This window comes from Podarcis filfolensis (assembly GCF_964270895.1).
Source record: "Podarcis filfolensis genome assembly, chromosome: 1".
NCBI lineage: Eukaryota > Metazoa > Chordata > Lepidosauria > Squamata > Lacertidae > Podarcis > Podarcis filfolensis.
In genome coordinates, this window is record NC_139604.1 from 16106043 (window position 1) to 16129387 (window position 23345).

Consider the following 23345-nt stretch of genomic DNA (forward strand, 5'->3'; position numbering starts at 1 on the left):
AGTACTTCTGCTGCTCGGCAGCTATATAAATTAAGTAGATAAATATGGGGAAAGCAAAATTTCCCTTAGAGAAGGATCTGAAATATTTTCCTTGAAGCTTGAATTTGTTTTATTCCGGATTGTTTTATCTGATGTTTTAATGTGTTGCAAACCTCTCTGATATTTTTTCTTTTCTTTAAAATATAAAGTGGCGTAGGAATGAAATGAATAACAAAACTAATAATAAATTTCATTGTAAAAAAATGAATTGCCTAGACATTTCGCGGCGACAACCGTAAACTAAGGTGCCATTTGGGGGGCAATTAGCTAATACAGTATATGAGTTTCCAACAATGATCTGATTTAAACGAAAAGGCAGAAGTCAATTACAACATGCCCATTCAGAGAGAGTCAACATGTTTGAAAAACTAAATTCTTTCATCAAAGGCAGCCAAAATGTAGGTTCTGCTTCACCATTTAGGTCAGTTGTTTACTAGAAAGTAAGCCTGAAAATATATAGGGCAAGTTGCTCTGTCTTTACAACTAGAAAAGGAGCAATTTGTTAAAAGCAATGGGGGAAGCAGCTGATCATCTGAAAGGCCAGCAAGCAAACCTTCATCAGTTTCAATCACATTAACATTTTACTTCTCAAGTTTAAGGAGTACATTTTCTCTCCTAAAAGCAAAAGCACATTTTTTAAAAAGGGTTTTTTATATAAAGCACTTGATCCCACTTGGCATTAGGGAATTAAGAGTCATTTCATTTCTGTATTAAGTTAGAAGGTTTTTACACATTTGTCATTTCAATTATTATTTGTTCTTTTCTGCTTTCTTTCCTTGTGAAGCTGTTCAGAATGGAAAAGATCCACTGAAAATTAGTGCCGTTGTCAATGCTCCAAGTAGCTTGTCAACGAAAAAAAGGCAAGCTAAACAAAAGGAACCACCAGAAATATGGTTAAATGTGTACAGAGCTTTTAAATTAAAACCCATACCACCTAGGGAAGAAAATTATGTATTGGCCGTTTTATAGAAACATTTTTCTTGCAAAACTTAAAGCTTCTTAACATATTGACTAAAGGAGGGGTGGCGAATCAAAGAAGTCTATTTTCAATAAAGAAGCAACCATTTAAATTGTCACACAGAGGCTATCAACAGCACCCAGTTATGTAACAGCCATCCCATCCGAAATGAAGTGTTAGTGACACCATTAACCTTCCCATGGAAAATACTTCCTTTCCTTTCTTTAAATATTTCCTGGTTTTTCTGTAAGGTTGGTTCAAAAGAGGCCAAAGAAAGTAAGATCTCCAGCAAGCTAATTCTTCAGAAAAATTAGATAAGAACAAAGCTCAAAATCAAAATAAGCCAAATCCTAAACATTTCCAGCTGGTTCATATTTTTCTATGGCAGCTATATTTAAGCAAAAAGGCAAGTAAGTCCCTGTACAGCACAAGGCCCTATACAAAAATCTAGTCATTTGTAGCCTCACACCCAAGAATTTAACCAAGACATCAACCTGGTGTCAGAAGCAAAACATTCAAGAAAGGCAACTGAACTATACGTAATATATAAACTGAAAGGCTGCCTATGACTGGCTTGTGTCCAATACAACACGCTCAAATGCTTTCAACTAAACCAGTTGACAGAACGCACTCCTGAGCCACCTTTCTCCTTTTCCCTGCAAATTCCTTCTGAATTTGACTCCTCGCCACCGGAAACATCAAAAGCCAAATGCTTCCACAGATTCAGAGGCTGATTAAACTACACAGAGGTTTCAGGAGTTTGCTGCCGTTTTTCACCGTAATTCTAAGTCCCAGGGCAGCCGACCCCGGACCGGCCTCTCATAAGGAAATCCTTGTGTAATCGCCCTGTATGTGCGCACGCACGCATGTGCGTGTGTGCATTAAGCACAGAGCATGAGTTCTGGAGGAAAACGATGGCCATAACGGTACAGAGGAACCTGACACATCTGCCATTATCCTGCATGTTGCGGGAAACTGCACACAGGCAAGGCCAGGTGACTTTGTGCCAGGGGTGCCAACTTGATTAAAATATTGGGGGGGGGCAGGTAAGCCCCACCCATCACAACAAGGTGTGGCACATGCACACCATTTGAATGGCAATGCCTGTCAACTTTAGGGGGCCCCACCCCCTCCAATATTTTATGGGGGGGGGAGAAGGGACCACAGGCCCCTGGGAGTTGGCTTGTGGTTTCCTCCATCCCTTTCCATGGATGCAAAGGATGCCGCCAAGACTCTGGCTGCCTCGAGGAAATGACATAACAATGCCATGGGTGTGGGTGCGTATTCCTCCTCCTCCACCACCACCACCAGCAGCAAAACTGACTCACGTTTGCATCCTGTATCTTCCCCTGTGGCCAAGATGCTGTGGGAAGGGCGAGCGCGCGCCTGGTGGCGCCCAGCAAGCAAGCCAGCAGCCCACGCAAACAAAAGCAGCATCTCTCCCTCCATCCTCCTACCTGCCGTGGGAGGAGCAGCAGCCGCAGCAAATAAACCCGCACCCACCCGAGGCATCCTTTCCATTCAACTCACCTCCAGCAACGCCGTCTGCAGCCGGGCACCTGCGCGAGGGGTGGAAGGAGAAACAAGGCCCGGGGGGGAGGGCGGAGAGGTTGCCAGCCGCCGCTGCTGCGCTCCGCTAGGCGAGGACTCGGCGCCCGCCTTGCTCTCCTCCATGCAGCGAGCGACACCTCTCTCTCTCTGGCGAAGGATGCTGAGGAGAGGAAGGGAGAGGCTGCCCCAGTCCTTGAAGAACAGCCCCCACCCTTTCGTCTTCCCTTCAACCTGAGGCGCTGCTGCTGCTTCCTAATTATTATTATTTTTCCTGCCTCTTCTCTCTCGCGCGCGCTCCCGGCAGCCGCCTCAGCGTCCCCTCAGCCTGCGCCTTCTCTGGCGCCTGGGCGCGGGCATCTTCCTTGTTGACGAGGCTGCTCCGTCCTGGAAAAGGCGGGAGAGAAAGGAGGAGGGAGGGAGGGAAGGAAGGCGAGAGACCCGCCTGTGCTCAGGGGAGAGGCAGGCCCAAGGAAGCAACCGCAGCAGCGGCAGCGGCTTTCGCCTCAGCGAAAGGCTGCGGGCGGCGAAGGCGAGAGCGCCAAAGCGCGACTCGGTGCCATGTTCTCCTCCGGCGGCGCCGAGGAGGAATGGAGAGAGACGGGGGTGACTGAGGGGAGGCGCGCGCGGCGTTTTAGCTGCCCAGGGCGGTGCGGAGGCAACGGGAGGGGCGCGCGGCGCTGCCTGCGCTGAGGTGAGAGAGAGAAAGGCGAGACGGGAGCTTTAAGGAGAACCGCAGCAGCTTGCGCAAACAGACGCTCTCCAAGCGCGAAAGCCGCCGCCGCTAGATTGCTTCCTCGTCGCCTCTGCCTTTTTGCTTCCCTCCCAGCTGCTGCTGCTGCTGCCTGTGGGTGGGGAGCTAACCCTAACCTCCACCTCTTTGCAGGGGCTGCGGAGGGAGAATTGTGGGTAATCCAGCTGCGCTCCTTCCCTCGCTCTCTTGGGGTCTTTCTGCCTCTCCGCCTCGAAGCCGCCTTCTCCGTCGGAAGCCAGGGCGGACGCCGCCCCCTAGAGCAGCTGCCCGGGAGCGCGGCAAGGCGTTCGGGCGCCGCCAGCTGCCGCCAGCAGTCTCGCTCCCAGAAGGGGAGACCTCCCCGTGTGGGGATGTTTCTTTAAACTGTTTTTACATAGCCCTTCAAGATTTATCCGGGGGAAATAGGGATGTCCTATACATCTCTTTTACATCTTAGCAAGGCTACTCCGAGGCATAGCTGTCAACTTAACAAATTTGAAAATAAGGGACCGGCAGCCTCGAAAATAAGGGATCAGCAGCCAAAATAAGGGATTTTGCTTAACATGCATAAATCCACCACGGATGGAGCCATGCTGCTTTGGCTACGACTGTGTTTTGCGGGGGTTAGACTAGATGATCCTAAGGGTCTACAACTCAGACCAAAAAAGAGTGGCAGACAAAACTGATGAGATGGCAAAGCTTACAGGCAGAATTAGAAACCAGGAAGAGGACCTCTTTAATAAAGAATGGGGGAAGTTTATAATTTATTTGAAAGACTATTGTAAAGAGTTACATACATTGGTAGGATTGACAGAAAACTTGTAGTAAAAATTTGAACTATGGATGGACAAATGATTTATAAAAATAGAGTTATGAAAGGGATGCAGAGGGGGAAGTCACTACATTAAGATGCTGCGCTGGTTGGAGGGGATGCTAAGCAGCACGTCGGGGCTGCTGTCGTCCTGGCGCGAGGAGTTCCATCGGCCCTTCCCTGCCCGAGAGACGGGGAGGGAGAGAGACTCTTGCCCATACCGCCCGTGAGCCCGGCATGAGGCCGTTGCGGTGCCACGCCGGCTGCTGAAGCGCCGCCCTTCTGCATCCCTCCCCATCCCCTCCTCTTCCTCTTCCCTCAGTCCGCCTCCTCAGCCGCTGCCGCCTCCGGCTTCCCCTGGCAGCGTGGCGGAAGTCTCACAAGAGAAGGGCTGCCTGCCCGCCACCCGTCTCCTCACGATGCGCCACTGAGGAGGAAAAGGGAAAGACGGAGACGCGGCAGCTCATGCATGCGCGCTCTCTCTCTCGAGGCGGAGGACCCCGAGCCGCTGCTTCCCTCCCAAGCCGAGTGAGCATGAAACCGGGAAATTTAAGGGACATCATCAATCCGGGACAGCAGCGGGAAACGGCGCTGAGATAAGGGAGTTTTCCGCCAAATAAGGGACAGTTGACAGCTATGCTCCAAGGTAAATGCCATCTGTAAATCATTTTCAAGTAGTTCTCCTTCAACGAAGAACGTGCTGCAGATGCAATGAGGTCTTTCATAGGTGGTGGACCCCCAAAAGGCTAAAAGAGTATTGGGAAATAATTTATACAGTGGTACCTCAGTTCTCAAATTTAATCCGTTCCAGAAGTCCGTTCCAAAACCAAAGCGTTCCAAAACCAAGGCGCACTTTCCCACAGAAAGTAATGCAAAACGGATTAATCTGTTCCAGACTTTAAAAAAACAACCCTAAAACAGCAATTTAACATGAATTTTACTCTCTAACGAGACCGTTGATCCATAAAATGAAAGAAATAATCAATGTACTGTGCTATAAAATAAATAAGACAGTATTGTATATAATTAAAATTAATTATTTTTCCTACTTGCTCTGATGCTAGTCATTGTTTGCGGGGGGGGGGGGGGGCTTTTATCCATTTCCGCAGTCACACAATCAATCAGCTGAACTGGGTTCCACACAGTCACAAAAACAAATTAACCAAAAAATCTTCAAAAACAAAAACACAAAATAAATAGCAAAACCAAAAGTCCCAAATACAGTGGTATCTTGGTTCTCGAACTTAAACTATTCCAGAAGTCCATTGGACTTCCAAAATATTCGAAAACCAAGGTGCGGCTTCTGATTGGTGAAGGCGCCTCAGAAACAAAAGCCGATGGCCGCATCAAAAGTTTGGCTTCCAAAAAACATTTGAAAACCAGAACACTTACTCCCGGTTTTTTGGTGTTTGGGAACCAAATAATAATAATAATAATAATAATTTATTTATACCCCGCCCATCTGGCGGGGTTTCCCCAGCCACTCTGGGTGGCTTCCAACAAAATATTAAAATACAATGGTCTGTTAAACATTAAAAGTTTCCCTAAACAGGGCTGCCTTCAGATGTTTTCTAAAAGTCTGGTAGATGTTTTTCTCTTTGACATCTGGTGGGAAGACGTTCCACAGGGCGGGTGCCACTACCGAGAAGGCCCTCTGCCTGGTTCCCTGTAACCTGGCTTCTCGCAGCGAGGGAACCGCCAGAAGGCCCTCGGCGCTGGAACTTTTTTACTATGGTTGGTGATAACATAGTGAAAGGTTATTAAATTGAGAGCAATGTAATATAAACATACGGAGAGAAGCATTGCTCACACTCTTCATTAGCAGTTAGTCACAGTGCTAGGATGCAGTCCAGGCAGAACGATGGGGGTGGAGACGCTCCTTCAGGTATACAGGACCGAGGCTGTTAGGGCTTTAAGGGTCAACACCAACACTTTGAATTGTGCCCAGAAACGTACTGGGAGCCAATGTAGATCTTTAAAACCGGTGTTATGTGGTCTCGGCGGTCGCTCCCAGTCACCAGTCTAGCTGCCACATTCTGGATTGGTTGTAGTTTCCAGGTCACCTTCAAAGGTAGCCCCACACAGAGCACATTGCAGTAAAAGCAAGAGATAACTAGAACATGCACTACTCTGGTGAGACAGTCCACGGGCAGATAGGGTCTCAGCCTGCGTACCAGATGGAGCTGGTAAACAGCTGCCCTGGACACAGAATTGACCTGCGCCTCCATGGACAGCTGTGAGTCCAAAATGGTTTGAGAACCAAGGTGTTTGAGAAGCAAAGTACCACTGTAGATCTGCTTCAAGGAATAAAATGCTGCATACGTGCTGGAGATGCAATGAGGTCTTTCATATGTGACGGACCTGTAAAAGGGTAAAAGAGTATTGGGACATAATTTATAATGAATTGGAAAAAATGTTTCCAAAAAAACCCCAGAGTCCTTTTTGTTGGGGATAATTCAGATGGAAATTCCCAGGTGTCAACAAAGGTTATTTATGTATGCCACTATGGCGGTCTGTGTTTCGTTAGCCGAAAAATGGAAAACAAGCAAAGTCCCAACTAAAGAAAAATGGCACCTTAAACTGATGGAATATGCACAGCTTGCAGATCTAACTTATAGAACAAGAGAACAAGAAGAGCATTTGTTTCAAGAAGATTGGGAAATGTTTATTGTATATATGGGGAAACTGTGTACACTTGAAAACGTTGGCAGCATTAAGAAATTCAACAGTGTGAATAAGTATTGATGGAAGTAGTAATGGAATACTGAATGGTTTAGTTTATATAAAATATGCAGGGATTTATGTTATGCAAAATGAACCATGGAAAGAGAAGAAGGGAAGTCACTGATATCTTAATGTTGTTTAAATGAATATTCTAAATTGCAAAACAAAAAATTTAATAAAATTTATATATATATATATAAAGAAAATAGGGATGTCCTATTCTATTTTTTATTATTATTATTATTATTATTATTATTATTATTATTATTATTATTGCACCACCTATCTGACTGGGTTGCCCCAGCCACTCTGGGCGGCTCCCAACATATAGAAACATAGAATTGTAGAGTTGGAATGGACCACGAGGGTCATCTAGTCCAACCCTCTGCAATGCAAAAATTGTTTGCCCAACATGGGGCTGGAACTCATGACCCTGAGATTAAGAGTCTCACACTCTCCTCACTGAGCTAACCCAATGATTTTCGATATATAAAAACATAATAAAATATTAGACATTTTTTAAAAACCCATATACAGGGCTGCCTTCAGATGTCTTCTAAAAGTTGTATACTTACTTATCTCCTTGGCTCAGGGGTCATATAACTCCATACCCTCTGATGGAAATATGGATATCCTACCATACATTTTTATGATGAAAATAGGGATGTCCTTAGGAAAAGCGGAACATTCTGGGATCAAATCAGAAACTGGGACGGCTTCTGTAAATTCAGGACTGTCCCTGGAAAATAGGGACACTTGAAGGGTCTGTTTTTATTAAACATTTTCTTGGGTTATAAAAGTCCATACATCATCTCTCTTTTCAGTTCTTAAAGTCCTTTCTAAAGATGAGTTCTATTCTATCCCCAAGGTTGTTGGTGCATTTTAAATGGGCAAAAAAAGGCTGAAATAATTGAACCCAGTGAGACTTTATTCTGAATAGACATGCAGATGATGACACTTGCAGGATTTCTTAACAGTAAAGTCATAACTAATCTGTGTTATGTGGCCCATAATATGTACTCTTGCTTAAGCAGTGCTTTACTTTGTCAGAAGGATGTCAACACAGACTGTGCACACATTACTCTTTTAAAGTGAAGTGGTTCCCCCCCACTTCAAATCGCATTTGCACATCGTTGAACACATAATACGGTTAGATGTGTTTACCATGTGGCCTGTCTGCACACACACACACACACACACACACACACACACATGTGAGCAGAGAAAATACATAGATATGTTCATATGATGTATGTTTTCAAATTGGAGTGAAAACGGTTTGGTGGAGAAATGCATCAAAACGCGGCATTTCTCATGAAACTGCAGGATAGATGTGGATTATGGCTAGCGTACGTACAGTGGAACCTCGGGTTAAGTACTTAATTCGTTCCGGAGGTCCGTTCTTAACCTGAAACTGTTCTTAACCTGAAGCACCACTTTAGCTAATGGGGCCTCCTGCTGCCGCTGCACCGCCGGAGCACGATTTCTGTTCTCATCCTGAAGCAAAGTTCTTAACCCGAGGTACTATTTCTGGGTTAGCGGAGTCTGTAACCTGAAGCGTATGTAACCTGAAGCGTATGTAACCCGAGGTACCACTGTACATGGCTTCACAAACCAACAGTGGGAGTATTCTGGATACAGAGTAAACAGGTAAAAAGATAAAGGTAAAGGACCCCTGGATGGTTAAGTCCAGTCAAAGGCGACTATGGGTTCTCGCTTTCAGGCCGAGTCATGTGGCCAGCATGACTAAACCGCTTCTGGCTCAACGGAACATTGTGACAGAAACCAGCATTCGTTACAATAGTTTCAGGATACAACAGGTACTAGGTCACACACACACACACACACACACACACACACCGAAAGTGGCTAGTGGTCACCACAGAACCTCATTTTATCACCTGCCCATTGTGCTCTCAGTCCCATAAACTCCTTAACTGAAGAGGGGTTTGATCTTGCATCTCCCTTCTGAAACCTCAGGCCTGACTGCTGAACCCATGATTTGTTTTGTTGTGGGTTAGCATGACTGGCTGATTATAAAGGTTTTAACATCCAGCTGGATTTGGCTCATCGCCAAATACTGGGATTGGTGCTTTTGAGTGCAAAACAGAGCAATGAGAATAAATGGCTCGCCGTTTATTTTTTTATGAGATATGGGCTGTACCCTTTAATAGCAGCTAAGCAAGGCTTTCCTGTCTGCCTCGACAGTGGGATCAGTCAAAGCCATGTCTAGCAGTCAGGAAGAAACCACTCTTGTGATGGACAGGCTACAGACACACGGAAACTGTTGCCCGAGGGTTGACAGACTTGCGTCCCCAACAACACACCATATAAAACAGAGATGGCACTTCCTTCTGTTGTACCTCAGGCAGAAACAAGGAAAGGGGGAAAGAACAATGTGGGTGACATTCACTGAATATTGCAATACTACCTGAGGTTAAAAAGATGAGCGTTACAGGCATTCCTGCCATTGTGGAGGCCAGCAATGTGCTATTGGAGGTGGTAATCATATACGTACTTACCTGGGATTAAGTTGCATTGAACTCAGTGGGACTCACTTCTTAATAAACATGCACTGGGTGTGATCAGACTTGTATCTCAACAACATGGCGGCGGGAGACCATAGAGTTGGTTACCTCTTCTTAAAGTCTTGTTCTCATTTTGATGTTGTTTCCATTATTATGAATCAGCCTCTGAATCCAAACCCAGTATTGGCCGTTCTATCACTAGACAGTGCTCTAGACCATGGGTCGGCAAACTAAGGCCCGTGGGCCAGATCAGGCCCAATTGCCTTCTGGATTTTCTAAACAATTGGTTTATTAAAAACACTAGTTTCAGACTCCATTCTGGTCTGAAACAAAAAAAGGCTGGTTAAATTCATGTGCTGGAACAACAACCCCTATGGGTTTTGTTGGAATTCATCAATGTTATTTTACTATAAAATTAATAACATATTCTTTTTTAAAAAAAGTCTTATTCTCTTTCAGTCTGTAACATCAAACAAATTCACCAGGCATTAACCAAAATGTTTATTTGCTAGCAAATAATTGTTGATTTGTTATAGAACTTTACTACCCTATTCCAAATTTTGAAGAAATAAAAAAATTGTACCTGAAGCTATATTTGTATGAAACCCTTAAAATATAAAGATTATATATGTGAAAAAAATATCAGTGCAAACAATATGCTTTTAACCAGTAAGAAGTACACATTTCAAAGGTTTCTAGAGTCATTTTATGGATAGAAAAGGCACCGAGCCATTTGTGCTACTTGCTTCTGAGTTCACTTTGAGGAATTTCTCTCGCACATAAATTTATCTGGTACTCAGCTTCATCTGACAAACGCTGGAGAGCACATTACATTTTATAACATCAAGTTGAGAGAGGGGTCATGTCAGGCCAGGTTGTGTCTGGGCATCAAGCACACAGGCTCCAACATGGGGATAAGAACGGGGCTAGATCATGGCAATAATTAACTTAAAAAACCAAAAATGAAAAGGGGATTTGTAATATTTTTCGCTAATGAAAACAACTGCAAAAGATGGGTCTGTTTGTATTAGAAATATTTGCCAGGGCAGGGACGCCCAACTATAGTGAGATCTATCTCCACATGAAAAATGGCTATTGCCCAGAAGATAAGCTTTTAGGATTAGATCCTTTTAAGCTGTTTCTAGTTTGTGTGTGTGTGTGTTTTCAATGGACTAAATACGATTATTCAAGTAGATTCAAATAAGATGCTGCCATCTGTTCTGTACGAGAATTGATATAGTCTGAGATAGAGTTCTACAGTATGGATAATCAAATACTGATTCATACATGCCGCTGATCTTATTTCTCAGATGCCATGTGGATCCTACAGCTGATGTGCATGATAAATAGCTTAGAAATTGACTATTTCTACCATACTGATGTGTCCTTATAAATAGAGAAGTGTGTCTGTGTGTATGCTGGCTGTTTTTGCCAGGAAGAAGAAGAAGAAAAAGAGTTTGGATTTGATATCCCGCTTTATCACTACCCGAAGGAGTCTCAAAGCGGCTAACATTCCCCTTTCCCTTCCTCCCCCACAACAAACACTCTGTGAGGTGAGTGGGGCTGAGAGACTTCAGAGAAGTGTGACTAGCCCAAGGTCACCCAGCAGCTGCATGTGGAGGAGTGGAGACGCGAACCCGGTTCACCAGATTACGAGTCTACCGCTCTTAACCACTACACCACACTGGCTCTCGATAGTTCAGAATAGCTTCAGCAGGTGTCTGCCATACTCACTGCAAGAAACAGGCAAAAATACAGTCGTACCTCAGAAGTCAAGCGCCTTGTGTGTCGAATGTTTTGGCTCCTGAACGCCGCAAACCCGGAAGTGAGTGTTCTGGTTTGCGAATGTTCTTTGGAACCTGAACGTCTGGCTTCTCATAGTTTCCAGCAACTTCCCCCTTCAGGGCCTGTCTAGAAATGACTGGAGGTTTCCCAGTGTCCTGTCCACCCGCTCCATAAATCCTGGCCATGTCGATGGGCTATACTAGTGGGTGTTTTGTTTTTTGCTGTGGGTCAGGAAAGGTAGTTCTTACATATATCATAGGTCATTTCCTGTCAAAGCCGACTTGATTTACCAGTATAAACTATTCCATTGTCAGTGGAATACACAGCAGAGAGCCAGTGTGATAGAGCTATTGAACATGGGCTGTGTACGCGTTTGCACTTACTCTGCATCTAGTGTGCTGGTTTGGGAAGCTGTTTACATAAAAAGTAGCAGGACATCGATCCTGTAGATTATTGCGAAATACTTTGTTTTGATGTGTTTTCCCCACCCCACAAACCAGCTTCAATTCGAATTGAGAACATCTCAATTCGAGGCAGATTTAGGGCAGCGTGACCAACTTCGCCACACTGGGTGCCAAGCTTACTTCTACACCACCTGTCCGTTACTCAGGCGAGGGAATGGCTTTTCAATCAAACGCAAGAATTGAGCAGAACGGAAGGCATGAGAAACAGGTGCCGAATTTTGGCCTCGTACAGGTCACCGCTGAATTTTGCAAGACCCCTGCAGCTGATCAGGTAACGACATCCCCACCTAGTCACTACTCAGTGGCAGAGACATGCACCTGTTTTGCAGCTTAATACAGGACAGTGGTACCTCGGGTTAAGAACTTAATTCGTTCTGGAGGTCTGTTCTTAACCTGAAACTGTTCTTAACCTGAAGCACCACTTTATCTAATGGGGCCTCCTGCTGCTGCCGTGCCGCCACACAATTTCTGTTCTCATCCTGAAGCAAAGTTCTTTTTTTAAAAAAATAATTTTTATTAACCGACCAATCAAATCAAATCAAATCACATCACATAAATTCCGAATTACAAAGCTGAATTTTAAATTTTTGTTGGGGGGACCCATATTTCAAGTTCTGAAGGGGGATTCCAATCATCTTCTTGCTGCTGCGTTAATATCCACAAATCTGTCCAAATAATGTTCATAATTCTATCCAGTCTTATCTTGCTGTTTCCACATCTCATCTTGTTCGTATATTTTTCTTTTTTTCTTTATGATCTCTTCTGATAATCTCCTTAAGCAGGTAAACAGCAATTATAATCCTGTGTGAATTTTTCCATTCGTCCAATCATCATATCAAGATGGTTTCCATATATCATCACTTTCATAAATAACAGCACTCTTTCCTTCATTAATCTCGCAAATCTGTTGCTCTTTAGTCCCTCTGAGGAGGCTCACCCACAATATAAAAACAGATCTGTTCCTCCTCCCAGACATAAGTCTTCCGACAGAACTTGCCAAAATGGTGACGGTATTTTTTGCTGCGTCATTCCAAAGCTCTTATGCTTTCCACGATCTTCTTGAAACATGCTTTGGTTAGAAAATTATCTCCACGCAGTCTTAAATCCACAGCTTAAGTCATTTAAACGGCATTTCTGACTTGTGACTTGTGGGGGGGGGATTCTTGGTTAATCACATAGAGAAAAGAAAGAAAAGTTTTTCTTTTTTAAAAAAATAAATTTTTATTAATTTTCCAACATGAATTAAAACACATTACAACTAACAATACATAGACAAACAAACATATAAACACGTATAATTTCATAACCTCTTTTTCTTAAGCCTTATTTCAACGACTTCCCCATACCTCCCTTTTCTGCACCCCTGTTTTAAACTTTTTCAGCAACCCCTAAAGAAAGAAAAGTTTTTCCCCCGCCCCCATCCAGTCCCGTTGCCGAACATACCGAGCCTTGGTGTGTCTTCTCATGATTTCTTATTGTTCCTCCAACCCGTCTTGTTTATCAGAGATCTCTTCAGTTAGCAGTCTTTACTCCCCCTTCTTCCTTGAAATATGTGCATTAGCTTCCTCCTAATTGTTTCTTTTGAAGTTGCTGCAGCTAGAGGCGCGAGTCAGAGACAGTGTCCAGGAGCGCCGAGATCCACACAAGGGCTTTCTGCCTAGTGCCCCCACCCCCACAAATTTGGGGGTGGTATAGGGCACAGCAGGCAAGGGCAGTCCCCCCCACACGCTTGGGGGGCAGGGAGGCTGTTTACTCCCATCACAGCCTCTTAATTACCTCGTGTAGGTCGGAGAGATGTTATTGTCAGTCATCTTCCGATGCGCCCCTAGTGGCCCCCCTTCTGAAGCAAAGTTCTTAACCCGAGGTACTATTTCTGGGTTAGCGGAGTCTGTAACCTGAAGCGTATGTAACCTGAAGTGTATGTAACCCGAGGTTGAAGTCTGGCACTGGTCACCCTTTCCAAGCATTCAGTCAAGATAGAAGGAAGAGTAAACAATGACAGCAGTCCAATACATGGTTCTCTTAATTCCTAACGCCCTGGGGTTTTCTTTCCCAAAGTGAAGGCTGTGTTACAGAAAGATTGCATGCAGGCGACAACTTTCAAGATCTGGCTTTGTTGAGGGGAGACATATGGAACTATTGCACTTCTGCTGTGGGCTCACTTGTGGAGATGAGACCAGTTGCTTCTTTTTCCTAGTCATTTTCCTGGAGACGCAGTCAGTATCCAAGATCTCCCATGCTTTTGTAGACACTTCCCACCCTTGGCCTAGGCAGGCATTAAAGTCTCCAGTCAAGATGAAATCAAGGTAGGTCAGGGCAGATGAAGTCCAGATTCTCGAGCACGAAAGCAGAGTTAGAGGTCATACATTTTCTATTATTGGGGAATAATCAGGAGCTCACCAAGTTAGTGGCTAAATATCTTTATCTGTTTTTTTGTCGGCGAAACACATTGCAGACGTCTGATCTCCCTGGAGACCTAGAGATGTAATGTTAGACTGCTTTGCCTCTTTCATTTGACAATTGGTTTGTGTCACTGGGAAGGCGGTAATTTTGTATTGATTTGCTATGGGTGTTCGTATGTGATGCCAATAAAAGGTTTGATGGTGATGATGATGATGATGATGATGATATGGAACTATTATTCAAAGGCATATGGAGATATATAGTAAAAAAAGTTAAAGGACCACTGGACGGTTAAGTCCAGTCAAAGGCGACTATGGGGTTGCAACACTCATCTCGCTTTCAGGCCAAGGGAGTCGGCGCTTGTCCACAGACAGCTCTTCCACGTCATGTGATCAGCATGACTAAACCGCTTCTGGTGCAACGGAACACCATGACGGAAACCAGAGCACATGGAAACACCATTTACTTTCCCGCCACAGCTGTATCTATTTATCTACTTGCGCTGGCATGCTTTCGAACTGCTGGGTTGGCAGGAACTGGGACAGAGCAACGGGAGCTCACCCCATTGTGGGAATTCGAACCGTCGACCTTCTGATTAGCAAGCCCAAGAGGCTCAGTGCTTTAGACCACAGTGCCTCCAGAAGATGGGCGTCCTGGTTGGAGGGTATGTAGGCGCTGCTGCAATAAATAATCAAGTTCTTACAAATGCAGAAGGGGTGTGGATTCCTGCTCATCCCAAGGAAAAAAAGTTGCAAGTTGCACATGGATCAGTTGCTGTTTCATTAAGCTGGCCACGGTCAGCCTTGTGAGCAGGCCGCCCTCCCTCTCATTCCTTTACATCAGGGCTGCTTCTCAGCTGTTCAGCAGTTATCAGAGTTATGAGGGACACAGCTGGCTGTCACATAAGCCAGAGTTTCATAAAAGAAAGATGGGAGCAACTTGACAATTTCAAACACTTATGAGTAAGATGGTTCAAGAGCACAGGCTAAATATATTTCCTGAATGAGAATGCACACAAATAGAAACTGAAGCTTTGCTACCTTTTAGAAGAATGGCTCCACATTTCCTTTTTGTCACATTCATGTTTTCACAGGCACTCGGGACCAAATTACTCATGATATGGCAGATTTACGATTGTGTCTTTTGTCTTTTTGTATGTATATATAAAAACCAAACTGCAATCTCTTGCAGAGCTATAAATGAAATTAGCATGCAGAATGAGAAGTGTGGTATTATTTAGTTAATTTGTAAACTCCTCCCTTCTGTACTTGATGCCCAAGTCCTATAAACAGTTGCCCTATAAACTCAGAAACAGGACCCACTGAGTTCAATAAGACTTCAGTGAAAATGCATATAGGATTTGTGGGATGTGAAACACATAGCAGTCAAGTACAACATTCCTAGAGTGGACATGCTAGTGGATGCTTTGTACCAGCCAGGAGTCTAACTTCCTGTGATGGGATGTTGAGCTGCTTGTGCGTAAAGTTCCTAGTCCCTCAGTGTTTGGCTAAGTCCACAAACCACTGTCTGTAACGGAGCGCCATAAGCATGGCTCCGTCAGTCGCTGGCAGAATCCGACAGTGGGCGTTTACGGAATTTCTTCCAGCATAACAGCTCCTTAACGGAAACACGTCTTCTGGACTCTCTACGTGACAATTTCCGGCGAGGAGTGGGTGTCCCTAATGGAGGTCCTGAAACCTCCTCGCTGTTCTCGCTGGAATTGTCTCTGAGCCAATCTTCTGACTCGCTTTCCCTTGGAGCTCTTTCTCGCCCCCTGCTGGTTCCCTCCTCCGCTGATAAGTCTCTCTCAACCTCTGGGAGCCCTTGCACCCCCAGTTCTTCCGATGACAGTTCCCTGACATCCACCTCCCCTCCAGGGCCCCCTCCACCCCCTCCCCTCCCTTCCTCTGCTGGAGGCGAGGGAGCAAAACCCCTGAAAGAACTTCCCTCATCTTCCGAAGTCTCGAACATTTTCCTCCACCGGTTGCTGTTTCGGGTTTCTAAGTACTCATCCTCCTCGGAATCTATTCCTTCTTCCCACTCTGACCCCGTGAACCCTTCCAATTCCTCCTCCTCGTCGGTGGTGCCAAAGTACTCTCTCCGGAACCTCGCTACTGACTGAGGTTTCCTGGGGAACCTTTGATGGAACGCTTCGATCAAGACCTCGTCATTGACTTCCTCTGCCGTCACCCAGGTGTTTTCTGACTCCGGTTCCCCTTCCCACGCTACCAAATACTCCACCTGATTACCCTTCCACCTGGAGTCGAGGATTTCCGCCACATGGTTGCTGCTTTCCCTCTCTTCTAAGACTGGTCCCTGTGGGAAAACCCCTTCTTTTCCCCCCCTATACGGTGACAGTAATGACCTGTGGAACACTGGATGCAGTTTCATGTGGTTTGGTAACCGGAGTCTGAAAGCTACGGGGTTGACCTGTTGAATGACCTCAAATGGTCCCAATCTTTTGGGTCTCAATTTCTTGCAACCCCCCTTGAACGGCAGTCCTTGGGTGGACAGCCACACCTGATCCCCCACCCTTATGGTTTCACCTTCCCTTCTGTTCTTGTCTGCCTGCTTCTTATATTGTTCTTTGGCCCTTTCTAAGTTGAGTTGGAGTTGACGATGGATCGCTTCCATTTCTTCTACAAAAAGTTCTGCGGCTGGGACGCTCCATCTCTCCCCTCCTCCCCCTGGAAATGCCCTGGGGTGGCACCCATAATTAGCCAAAAAGGGGCTCATCCCGGTGGACACATTCTCCGCATTATTGTAGGCAAATTCCGCCAGCGCCAACTTTTCCACCCAATCGTTCTCTCTGTCATTGACATAACTCCTCAGATATTGTTGGAGGATACCGTTTGCTCTTTCCGCCTGCCCGTTGGTTTCTGGGTGCCGGGCAGTCGAAAAATTGACCTCCACGTGCAGTAAGCTCATGAGCTTCCTCCAGAACCTGGACGTGAATAGTTTGCCCCGGTCTGAGACCACCCTCAAGGGGGCGCCATGCAGTCTAAAAATGTGTTCTACAAACAATTTAGCCGTCTCTTCCGCCGTGACTGCATGTGAGCAAGCTACAAAGTGGCCCATCTTAGTTAACAGGTCTACTACTACCAGTATGGCGGTTTTCCCCTTGGATTTCGGCAGATCAGTCATAAAATCTATTGATACCGCCTCCCATGGCCTCTCTGGTGTGGGCAACGGTTCTAACAACCCCGCCGGTGCCCGCCTTTCTCCCTTGGCTCGCTGGCATTGGTCACACCCTCTTACATACTCCCTTACATCTTCCCTCACCCTGGGCCACCAAAATTCCCTGGTAACCAACCACATGGTTTTGTGTTGCCCAAAATGCCCTGCTGTAGGGCTGTCGTGCATCTGTTTGAGTACTCTCCCTCTCAATTCCCCTTCGGGTATATATAGTGCCCCTTTGTAATACAATGCCCCGTTTCTTTCTTCAAAACCTCCGGAGTTTTCTCCCTCCCTCCTTAGACCTTGGAGCTTATTCTGGGCGTATTCATCATTCTGCGTCTCCTCTACCAGTTCCCTTTGCCCCACCAACGCCGCCCCACACACCCAGTGGTCCTCTGGGATGATATGTCTCTCTTCGGGTGCTCCCTCCCCCTCCAAATACTCTGGTTTGCGTGAGAGAGCGTCCGCCCTGACGTTTTCTGGGCCTGGCACATAGCAAATTTCAAAATAAAATTTGGAGAACTCCTGTGCCCATCTCACTTGCCGTTGGTTGAGCACTCGTGCCGTTCTCCAGTACTCTAAATTCTTGTGGTCCGTGCATACTTGCACCTTGTGTTGTGCACCAATTAGTGTCTCCATTTCCGGAACGCTTCGTGAATGGCGAGTAGTTCTCGGTCATATACCGTGTAGTTCTTCTCGGATTTGTTTAACTTCCGCGAGAAGAAGGCACACGGTCTCCACTCCGACTTATCCTTCCCCGGCTGAAGAAGCACCGCCCGGTCTGATGCGTCAGTTTCCACTCTCATGGGTTTTTGTAAATCCACGTGCAGGAGCTGTTCTTCCGAAGCGAAGGCCTTTTTCAATTCTTCGAATGCTTGCTCCGCTTCTGCCGTCCAAACAAATTTCTTCTTGCTGCTGAGACAGTCCGTGATGGGAGCCGTTAAATGGGCAAAGTTCTTGATGAACTTCCGATAAAAGTTCCCAAACCCTAAGAACCTTTGCACATCCTTTTTCGTTTTCGGTCTCTTCCATTCCAGTACCGCCTGGACCTTGCCTGGATCCATGGCTAACCCCTTGTCTGACAAGCGGTACCCCAGGAATTCCACCTCCTTGGTGTGAAACTGACACTTCTCTAATTTCACCCACAGTTGGTTTGCTTGCAGTCGGCTCAACACTACTCTGACGTCCTTTACATGCTGCTCCTCATTCTCTGAATAGACTAATACGTCATCTAGGAAGGCCACACAATTCTTGTAGAGCAGAGGCCCCAGGACATGGTTCATGAACGATTGAAAACATGCTGAGCCTGCTTGTAATCCAAAGGGCATAACGAGATATTCGAAAGCCCCTAGGGGGGTGAACATCGTTGTCTTCCATTCATCCCCCTTCCTTATCCGTATCAGGTTGTATGCCCCCCTTAAGTCCAGTTTAGTGAAAAATTTTCCCTTCCTCACCCGGGTCAAAATGTCATCAATCCTGGGCATGGGAAAGGCCACTGGTTCCGACACTGCATTTATGCTCCGGAAGTCCACTACAAGTCTAGGTTTATCCGTGTTTTTTTTATCCACAAAAAACACTGGGCTGCCCCCCACCGCTCTGGACTCTCTGATGAAACCTCTCTTCAGGTTTTTGTCAATAAACTCCCTCAACTCCTGCATTTCCCTGTCTGACATGGCATACAGCTTGCCCACAGGGAGCTGGGCTCCAGGGACTAGATTGATCTGGCAGTCAAAGGGTCTATGCGGTGGTAGTTTGTCTGCTTCCCTTTCGCTGAAGACATTGCTCAGGTCAGCGTATTGTTTGGGCACCTTTCCTTTGTCCGTTACTTCTGTTCCTGCTAGAAAGGCCTTTGCCCCTTCTAGAGCCTTGCCCTCTTTGCAATGTTCTAGGCAATGTGCCGACCCAAAGGAGACCACTCTCTGATGCCAACCCACTAGCGGATCATGCAACGCTAGCCAGCTCATCCCCAAAATAATGGGAGCCCCTCCCAAGGTGGCCACATGGAACGCTATTCTTTCGGTGTGCCTGGCTACCCTCATTACCATTGGGACGGTCTGTAAGCTGACTCCTCCTCTCAACAGCTCTCTCCCATCGATCGTGGTCACCTGCAAGGGGTTGCTTAAAGGGATAGTTTGTATCTGGTGTTCTGCTGCAAACTCTTTGCTCATAAAATTACAGGAACTGCCTGAGTCCAATAGCGCCCTTATCTTTAAGGGATGTCCGTTTGGCAGCTCTAGCAACACCTCTATCACTAGGGCTGGTCTCGGAGGTTCTGGCATGGGCACTTTTACTGCTCCTTGGCCTGACTGCTGTGCCCTGATGGTGGCAGCCAGGCGCTGGCTTTTACTTGGTCCTGCCCTTCCTCCTCCTTCCCCCCAACAGCTCCTGCCATCCCTTGCCATTCCTTTCTTTGTGGACAGACTCTGGCAAAGTGACCTGGTTGCTGGCAGAGATAACATTTCTTGGGGCTCTTCCCCTCCTTCTTCCGCGCTTCACTGGGATTTGAAACTGCCCGCGCGCGCGCTGTTCCAACTTCCATCGGCTCTGCGGGCGGGAAAGTTGGCTCCGGAATCTCTGGAATGCGGAAATCCCTCCAACGCTCCCCTTTCCCTTCCCGCTTCTCCAAGGCTCTGGCCTCCTGGCGTGCTCCAATGGTCAGCGCTGATTTGGTCAGCTGGTCCATAGACTCCGCCCTGGGCGCCCGGGAAAGTTCATCTTTCACAGCCGAAGAAAGTCCCTCTTCGAAAAGCATTTGAATGGGTTCCGCTGACAGATCCCACCCCAATTTGTGTATCAACATAGTAAACTCAGTCCAGTACTCACGGACAGATCGGCTCCCCTGTTTACAAGCCATCAACTGTCTGCGCACCACTCCCTGTTCAATGTCGCTGGAAAACATCAGGTCCATGGCGCGAAAAAACTTCCGTGCGTCTTTCAAGACTTCATTATGCCCTGCCATCAGGGGTCTAACCCAGTCTCTCGCCCCTCCTTCGAGATGGCTAATCACAAACGCCACTCGCGATTCCTCGTCGGGAAAGTCATCAAACTGCAGATTAAGAGCATACTGCATCTCTGTCCTAAAGGCTTGATAGTTCCTGGGATCCCCCCCCAAACTTCTGCACCAATCCTGGCATCTTTCTTGCTTGTGGGGGGGCCTTTGCCTTTTCTGCATCCTGAGCCCTCCTCTCATCGAGCCTCGCCGTTTGCAGCGCTAGCTGGACCTCCAACACCCGGTACCTTTCTTCCAGGCTTGGACCGGCTCCAGCTCCTCCTGCCTCTCCGGTTCCGGCTGGGTTGCTCATGATGCCTTCTCTGCACAAGCTGCTTTCAGGGACTGTCGGATTGCTGTGATGGGATGTTGAGCTGCTTGTGCGTAAAGTTCCTAGTCCCTCAGTGTTTGGCTAAGTCCACAAACCACTGTCTGTAACGGAGCGCCATAAGCATGGCTCCGTCAGTCGCTGGCAGAATCCGACAGTGGGCGTTTACGGAATTTCTTCCAGCATAACAGCTCCTTAACGGAAACACGTCTTCTGGACTCTCTACGTGACAATTTCCGGCGAGGAGTGGGTGTCCCTAATGGAGGTCCTGAAACCTCCTCGCTGTTCTCGCTGGAATTGTCTCTGAGCCAATCTTCTGACTCGCTTTCCCTTGGAGCTCTTTCTCGCCCCCTGCTGGTTCCCTCCTCCGCTGATAAGTCTCTCTCAACCTCTGGGAGCCCTTGCACCCCCAGTTCTTCCGATGACAGTTCCCTGACACTTCCCATTTCCTCCTGAGCTGTGACAAACTTCTTCTGCACGTGACTAGAGGCTTGTGTGTGTGTGAGGCCTAACCTGGGCAAGGGAGCACAGCTCCTTTCTTTGGCTCTTCTCCATTTTGCTGTTCCATGTGTTAGCAGAAGTGACTGCATGTCCGCAGTCACTTAGGAACTAACTCCCTTATGGGATAGTTCCACATGTGTATATAGTTTTGCAACCTAAGTCTGCCTTCAGGGATCCAACTGTAAACTGAATGATTGTGAGTAAACTGCTTTTATATTGACTTTGATAAGACTGCTGTGTCTATTCCTTTTAAGAGGGACAAGAAGGGATCTTACCAGGAATCTTATATTGAAAGGCTCAGACGAGCCTGCAACAAGCCAACCGTTGTGCGTTTAAAGGGGAATGTTACTCTGCTAAGATATAGAACTTGCTAACGCAACTTAGGAAGGATATCATCAAACAATATATCCTCTCCTGCATCCCTGAATATTCCCACAGGATTTCAGCCTTTTTCATCTGAATACAGAACATTAATGGGGGGTAAGCTGTAATGTGGTATGCACCATTTTCACAATACTTATTTAACAAATGTATAACCCACATTTCACACTTCCCAGGCAGCTTTGTACTAGGATTACAGTCCCGGCCTTCCTCTAGTCACACACACACACACACACACACACACACACACACAAATATATATATATAAGCACATGGCACCCTAACACTTGCTTAATATAATGACTTCAGAGAAGCCAGTCTCACTGAAGAGTTCAAGGATGTGCCACTTCATATATTATCAGTATCCAGAGAATGCAAGAAGCTATGTTCTCCTTCTCCTTGGGACAGAATATCTTCAGCATGAGGGACCTTTTAAACCCTCCATACTATTAATGGGAAGCTCTGATACATCACATTATTACAACAGCTTTCTGACCTTTCACGATCCCTTGAGGCACCCTAGAGCAAGTTGCAGTAATGATGTCCTTCAGTATAAGAACTCTACTATCCATTTCTGGATATCAAAACTTTTATCATTAGAGGGACTGAATCTCCTGAGCAAGCATAGAATCCATTTTAATAGGGAATATAAAGTTTCCTCTACAGATCTAACTACACAGGTCATAACCTTCATTTCCTAGAGTTTGTTCACACTCCTCTAGCATCTAAACATCCTAACATCAGAAGGTGTCTTCACATGTACACACAAGTACACACATCTCCCCATTATTGGATTAATGACATTTGATTCATGGCAATTGATCTGCCATTCCCAAGTCATTAACTCAGCTTTCATAGATAGATCTATGCTTTAGAATCAGCCAGCAATATGTAACAATATAGAGCTGACCTGTTTTCAACGTGGCCTTAGAGTATTGGAAAACCAGCTGGATGATAGGAATCTGGGCATCCCAACAGTAGCATAGCGTGGGTTGTTGGTGCCCAGGGCAGGCAAGCTGCTGACACCGCCAGAGTGCCCCTTCACTGGAGCCAAGTGGGGCTCCAATGCACTACCTGCCTTCCCGTGCAGGAGGGAGCCTGGCCAGCCGACACAGTTCTTGGCAGATGAATCACCCTAATGCCAAAGGAGAGGAACGCAGGGCTGGGGTTGCCCCTTGCCCACCTCCCTCCCTCTATGCCCACTCACCGCGGGCCTGGGTTGCTCTGCTGCCTTTGCCAGGACGGGGCAGGGATCCCTGTGGAAGCTGGTGCCTGCAAGGGGGTGCAATCCCTCAGAATTTTGTGCCCAGGTCCCCACCCCCTTGCCCCCCACGCTATGCCACTGCACCCCAAATTTAGGAATTTTGAGTCCCTAGTACTGCACATATTGTTGGAAGGTTGCTTCAGGCAAACAGGTCTGCTAATTCTTCTTATGACATATACATCAAAATGTACCTGCTTGCTACACGTTTTGAAACCTAAGAAACTAACCACAGCGTTAAATCGAAATGGGACTTGGGTAATTTTGTGATCCTATGGGCTCGGTAAACATCTGTAAGGCTTGACTGGCCTGTTTCTACTGGGTCAACCTGCCAGTGGGTGACTCTTGGTCCTCTGAATGTGTTTTCTTTGTAATATTATGACAGAAACTGGGCATAGCATGGTTACACTGAAGTCTACTTTTGGGGGTGTTTGGAAAGGAATGATGTCTGGGTTTTCTGAAACACTGTTTGGTGAGTTTTCCCCACCCAACTGCCTGGTCTCTTGATTCAGTGATGCTTATGGGAGAGAAACACCATCACTTTTCTGCTGCTCTATTTTGAGCCTGCCATGTCTTTTCCATACCAGGAGTACTAAAAATACTTTTTGGTGTGACCTTTATTTTCGCTTGCCTGAGAAACAGAACAGACGTATCAAAATAGTCTCCGATGTTATCTTCACTAACTTTCGTTCCCAAACGGAAACAAGCAGAATGG

General features: G+C 46.3%; 1 protein-coding gene and 1 long non-coding RNA gene across 5 annotated transcripts in view; one reads left to right on the forward strand and one right to left on the reverse strand.

Annotated features, from left to right (window-relative positions):
* Positions 1–3571, reverse strand: part of HECW2 (HECT, C2 and WW domain containing E3 ubiquitin protein ligase 2) — a 192929-nt gene extending 189358 nt beyond the window's left edge. Inside the window, exon 1 of one of the 4 annotated variants that reach the window (XM_083626115.1) lies at positions 2528–3559. The gene's annotated coding sequence lies outside the window, so the exon portion shown is untranslated. Of the gene's footprint in view, positions 1–2325 lie in introns of all 4 variants that reach the window. The other 3 variants (XM_083626116.1, XM_083626119.1, XM_083626120.1) reach the window with 3 other exon arrangements.
* LOC310743842 overlaps positions 1–23345 on the forward strand; it is an 887199-nt gene that overhangs the window by 199075 nt on the left and 664779 nt on the right. The gene's annotated exons all lie outside the window — the stretch shown is intronic.